This window comes from Heterocephalus glaber, unplaced genomic scaffold, assembly GCF_053883595.1.
Source record: "Heterocephalus glaber isolate CG9 unplaced genomic scaffold, H.glaber_assembly_v1.0 deba00001572, whole genome shotgun sequence".
Taxonomy (NCBI): Eukaryota; Metazoa; Chordata; class Mammalia; order Rodentia; family Bathyergidae; genus Heterocephalus; species Heterocephalus glaber.
The window spans coordinates 11,765,346-11,770,905 of NW_028258357.1; the positions used below are offsets into that span (position 1 = coordinate 11,765,346).

Consider the following 5,560-nt stretch of genomic DNA (forward strand, 5'->3'; position numbering starts at 1 on the left):
TGGTGCGTGATAATGCAAAATAGAAAGAACGGAAAAAATTCCCGAGTAAAGCAGGCCCAGGAAGAAGCACACTGGGGATCTCTGGGATCGCAGCACCAGGGACTCCTGGATTAGTACACGGGGGCTGCCAGCAGTGACTCAGCCCTGGACTCCGTCTGTGCCTTTATGTTCTGGAGCCAGCCTCTGGCTCCATCCGGGTCACATGCTTTTTATTTGGCTCCCGTGAAGGGGAGGCTGTCTGGGACTTTAAAATGCTCAAGACCTTCCGGTGCCTGATTGGAAGGAAAAAAGTTATGTGTCCTCAAAAATGTGTGTGAGCTAGCAAGCGCCGTTCAGATGTTACAAGGTCTGTGGGACTTAGCCCTTCCGGGATAGAGGAGTACGGGGGACCATGAGATGTCTACTTGTTTTGGCGTGTGTGCGTGCGTGTGTGCCTGTGTTTGTGTGTGTGTGTGTGTGTGTGTGTGTGTGTGTGTTTTGTCTTGGTTTTTTGAGACAGGGTCTCTCTACGTAGTGCAGGCTGGCCTCAGACTCACAGTGATCCTCCTGCCTCAGCCTTCTGACTGCTGGGATGCAAGGTGTGCACCACCACGCCCAGCAAAGACCTACTTTTCATAAATGCGGGTGTAGATGTGCTCATATGGTGACACTCCTACCCAAAGTGCTCATACTTTCCACAGCTATGTTTAAGACGATCTTCTTTATGATACCAGCCAGAGCTCCTCGTCTGTACCAGTTTTAGGGTCCGCTTAGCTCCTGGGAAAATACAAATAACGACCAAATATTCACAGAAGCCCTCTGCAAAACCACAACACCCAATTCAGGGAAATGAACCTAATCAGTAAGTTAAGGATTTGCAAATAGACAGATACATGAACTTCGGTACTGTAATTAAATACCATGATATAGCTTATTCCATAATATAGAACTTATTGTTTCATTAATAGCAAATAGCTGGCCAGGCGTGGTGGTGCATGTCTATAATCCAGCACTGGAGAGTCTGAGGCAGGAGAATCACAGCAAGTTCAAGGCCAGCCTTAACTACATAGTGAGACTCTTGTCTCAAAAAAAAAAAAAGTGACCAATTACCAAAGTGATTCACAATGTTAATTTGGACTCTAGTTATAACCATAAGTTGAAAAAAGGCTTAAATTAAAATAATTCCTCAAGATACATGTTGTGAAGTACAGGAAACTGTCACAACATCATCCAGATGCAGCTAAGGCTCTGAAGACTCTCTGGGCCTCAAAGACAGCTTTCGTAATGCACAATGTCAACACACTGCAGTCCTCCTACTCCATCATCCAAAACATAATTTCAAAGTACACTCCAGAATCTGAACGATTCATGTACTATTTCTACTCTAATTGTCTTTCTTTTTCACCTCTTCTTAAATTTTTATTTTGAGGCAAGTTCTCGCTAAGTTGCCCAGGCCAGCCTTGAACTCAAGATCCTCCTGCCTCAGCCTCCTGCATAGCTGGGAACAATACAGACACGTGCAGCTGTGCCTGGCTCTAATTTCTTCTCATATTTCTTCATTAGCCATTTGTTCATCACCTAATACGCACTCAACACTGTGCTATCACTCTGTTTTTTCAGAATCCATTTCTTTTGGGGTACCAATTACTCTACCTTATAACTGCAGTTCCCCCTCTGAAGAGGAAGCTGCCCCTCCCAGCACCCAGCACCCCCTACATCTGCAGATGTTTCCTGTCTCCTCACTCTTACTGCACTCCCTGTGCCCAAGGGCCTGCCCTGTGTCTCCTGGTGGCTCCTGTGTCAGTGAGCTCTCCACCACTGTAGGAGAATAGCTGAGACAATTAACTGATAAAGAGAAAAGGGTGAGCCAGGCATGGCAGTACACACTTATAATCCCACCTACTGGGGAGGCTGAGGCAGGAGGATAGTGAGTTCCAGGCCAACCTAGCCGATCTCAAAATTTTTTTTAAAAAGGGCTGGATCTATTATAACTCAGCACTCTCTGGGTTCAATTCCTAGAGAGAGAGAGCAGGGCGGGGGGGAGATACTCAGACTCATTTTGTACATAGCTTGGAGGTTCTAGTCCAATATGGGCAGCTCATGTATTTTAGGCCTTGATGGGGATTCTGGCAGAGCAAACTGCTCACCTCATCACTGGAAGCAAAAGAGAGAGGAAGCTGCATGTGGTGGCACACACCTGTAGTCCCAGCACTCAGAAGGCTGAGGCAGGAGGATTGCTTCACATTCAAGTTGGAGGCTGGGCTTACAGGTTCCCTTACCTTCCAGTAGTGTACCACTGGGGACTACATTCCTAACAAGGTCCTTAGGGACAGTCTGCATCCAAACCATAGCAGCTTCTTTGAACCCTGCCTCCATCTATGGTCGAAGACCAGTGACCTCATGAGGGATCTGGTATGGAGAAGCAGAGGGGCCCTGACCCTGCTGTCCGCTCCATGTGGTGTCCACGAGGATCAGGTCGCCCCCAAACACTGCACAGAGCTAGGCCGGAAGGAATGACGTTTTCGGAACTCTCCTGAGCGGATGGACGGAGTCCAGGGTCTGAGGATGGAATCTGTACACAGCAGCGGCCGCTGACAGACGAGTGACCTTCCTAGGCCACCGAGTCTGCCTGCCACCACCTCCAAGGGCCGCTTGGCTTAGGCTGGGCGACGGCTGCAGCTTCGCTCCTTTGTGGGAGTAAACTTTGTTGTTTTCCTTTTTTTTTTCTTCATTTTTAAATTCTTTGTGGTACTTGGGATGGGCCCGGGCCCTTGTGTGTGGTAGACAAACACTCTACCTCTGAGCTACCTCCTCAACCAAGCTTTTCTCTTTAAAATCTACCAATTAGTAGCCGGGGGTGGTGGCCCACACCAGTAGTTCACTCAGGAGGCTGAAGCAGGAGAATCACCATGAATTGAAGGCCAGGCTGAACTACATAGTGAGATTCTGTGTCAGAAATATGAACAAGCAAATGAATAAATAAAATCTGTAAATTAGTACTCTCTTCTCTTAATCAGAATACAACCTCCCCAAGAACCAGGATCTCTCCATGTGTTAGAACTTACAATGGTGGCTCGGACCTACTGGACAGTCAATAAACGTTTCCGAAAAAATAAATATGGTGAACCTGAATTGAAGAGTGTGAGCTCTTCAACACAGTGGGTGGGAGAGGCAAAAAAGATAACCTTTCCTTATTAACATTTTACTCTTCCAATTAGGGGAGGCAGCAACTGAAAAGAAAAACAAAAGAAGCTAAATCTTGGCTTTTACGCTTCCTGTTCATTTAAGGAATTTTCATGGATACGGTTTCCTTTGTTGTTTTGGTTTTGGTTTGTTTAGTAGTTCGGGCCTGCCTTGAACTCTCTATGCAGCCCAGGCGCTTATACAGAGATTGGCCTACAGAGGGCGCTAGTTCCCTTCAAATAACTGAAAGAAGGGCGGGCGCCGCCTGGGAAGAGTTTACCAAGCAAGCAGAACGGCTGACAACTAATGGAAAGTTTACATTGCCACATTGTCAGAAAGCAAGCTGGGAAGACGCCAGAGGCCTTCCAAGAGCTCCCCTAGGGAAAGGAAGTGTCCGCGTTTTTTAGGTGCAGGAGGAAGCCGGGCTGAGAGAGGCACAGGGGCTGGGGCTAGGCCGCTGCAGAGCCCAGGGCGGGAGCTCGCAGCCCCCTGCTGGGTCCCAGCCACACCTCCTGCGGGAATTGGGGACTTGGAGCCAGGTGAGAGCCGCAGGTCTGCCAAAGGACTGAGACTGACAGCCGCTTTAGCGAGCTCTTCCTTCCCGAAAGGAGCCCTGGGTTCCACGTTCACCATGTGCAGCCCGCGGGAGCTGGTGGAGTCTGAGATACAAAGGAGCTTTTTCGGGTTTTTTTTTCGGTACGGGGTCCTTGCGCTTGCCCAGCAGGCGGCGTGGTTTGTTTTTTTGAGATAGGGTCTTGCTATGTGGTTCAGCCCAGTCTTGAATTCACTATGTGGCCCAGGCGGTCCTCCTGCCTCAGCCTCCCAGAGTTGGGATTCCAAGTGTGTGGCACCCTCCCAGCTCTCCGGAGAGCTTTTGTCTCAGTAACAGGTGAGGCAGTTTGGATAGTCCAGAGCTAAGCTCCCTGTGGAGATTCAGACCCATTCACAGTCAGCATCCTGCAGGGTTGAGGTTCAAACTTCTCAAGGAAAAGTGGGACTCAAAGCTCTACGAGAGCTGTGACTCATCTCATGCGTAGGTATGATGCTTTCATGTGGTGACTGTCCTTGCTCTTGTCAGTTCAAGGTGGCCTGGTCACTGTATCATAAGGTCCAGTGGCTAAACTTTAAACAAAAAATCAAAAAAGGCCAAGGAATTTGATTCAGGAAAACAATCAGCTTCTTCCTTCAACTTAATTGTAAGATCGATGATAGATCAGTGTTTTAGCAGAGTAGACAAAAACACCTATTTTTACCACAGAACTGTCTCAATTAAATGATTCATTTGAAGACAGGGCCTCACTATGTAGTCCGGGCTGGCCTTGAACTCACTTCTAGCCCAGGCTGGCTTCAACCTTATGGCGATCCTCCAGCCTCAGCCTCCTGAGTGCTGGGATGACAGGCATGCACCACCATTCCCAGCTTAGCAGGCCAGTTTTGAGGAGTCCCCGTATAGGGAAGTAGAGGCAGTGTTTCTGGGCCCTCTTTTTCAAGAGAAAACAGATTTATGGGATTTCCCAATTTTTTTTCAGTGGTGATAACTAATTGAAAGAAGTGTTTTTGACACAGTGTAGACTGAATAAAGGAAACTTGGGGCTGATCTGGCCTAGGTGCTGCTGTTGGAAATGGTTGGAGCAGGGCAAACACAAAGCTCAGAGCCCGCCTGGTGCTGCACACGTGTTTATGCCTGCACTCTAGGAGGCCAAGGCAGGAGGATTGCAAATTTGAGCCCAGCCTTGACAATTTAGTGATTTAGCAAGGCCATGTCTCAAATTTTAAAAGGAGGGGGGCTGGGTTCGAGCCTCAGCATGGAGTGGGGGTCACAAAGGTGACAGCATCTTGCTTGTGACACAGCTGGTGGATGACAGACAGCCACACGCTTCCCAGAATCCAGCGTCTCCTACCCACACCTCTCTCAGACCCTGATCCTCGTGGTCGGGGGATCATTACAAAACCCTTTTGCCTGCCAACAGTACAATTCGCTTTTAGAAACCCTAAACACTGAAGAAACTCAGACTGTCAGGGTGGTCACACAGCACCCACACGTTCGGAAGGCAGAGAGAGTTGAGGCCAGGACTTCTCCAAAGAATCCTCTCCCAGTGCCTGTCGAAGCCCTCAAATTAGAGGCTTAGTAGAGAGAGGCTCGATTGCAAAGGGGGCTCCCAAGGGAGAGGGGGCATCGCAGCAGGGCAAGGCGCTGGGCTCCTCTCCCCAGAGAGGGACGCAGCGCTGTGTGGGGAGGCCGAGCTGCGGCCCTGGGGGGACAGCAGAGAGCTCCCGAGGCCGGGCTCGGAGCTGGGCTCCGAGCAGGGCTCCCTGGACATTCCGGGCGGGAAGGAGAGAAGCTGCGCTAAGTGGCGAGCAGGTGCCTGGTTCCCAAGCATTTATCAGGGCCCAAGCA

The 5,560-nt window shown here is 49.4% G+C and overlaps 1 protein-coding gene across 3 annotated transcripts in view; it reads right to left on the reverse strand.

Annotated features, from left to right (window-relative positions):
- The window catches only part of Eea1 (early endosome antigen 1), a 196,659-nt gene that overhangs the window by 162,605 nt on the left and 28,494 nt on the right, over positions 1–5,560 (reverse strand). The window lies entirely within an intron of this gene.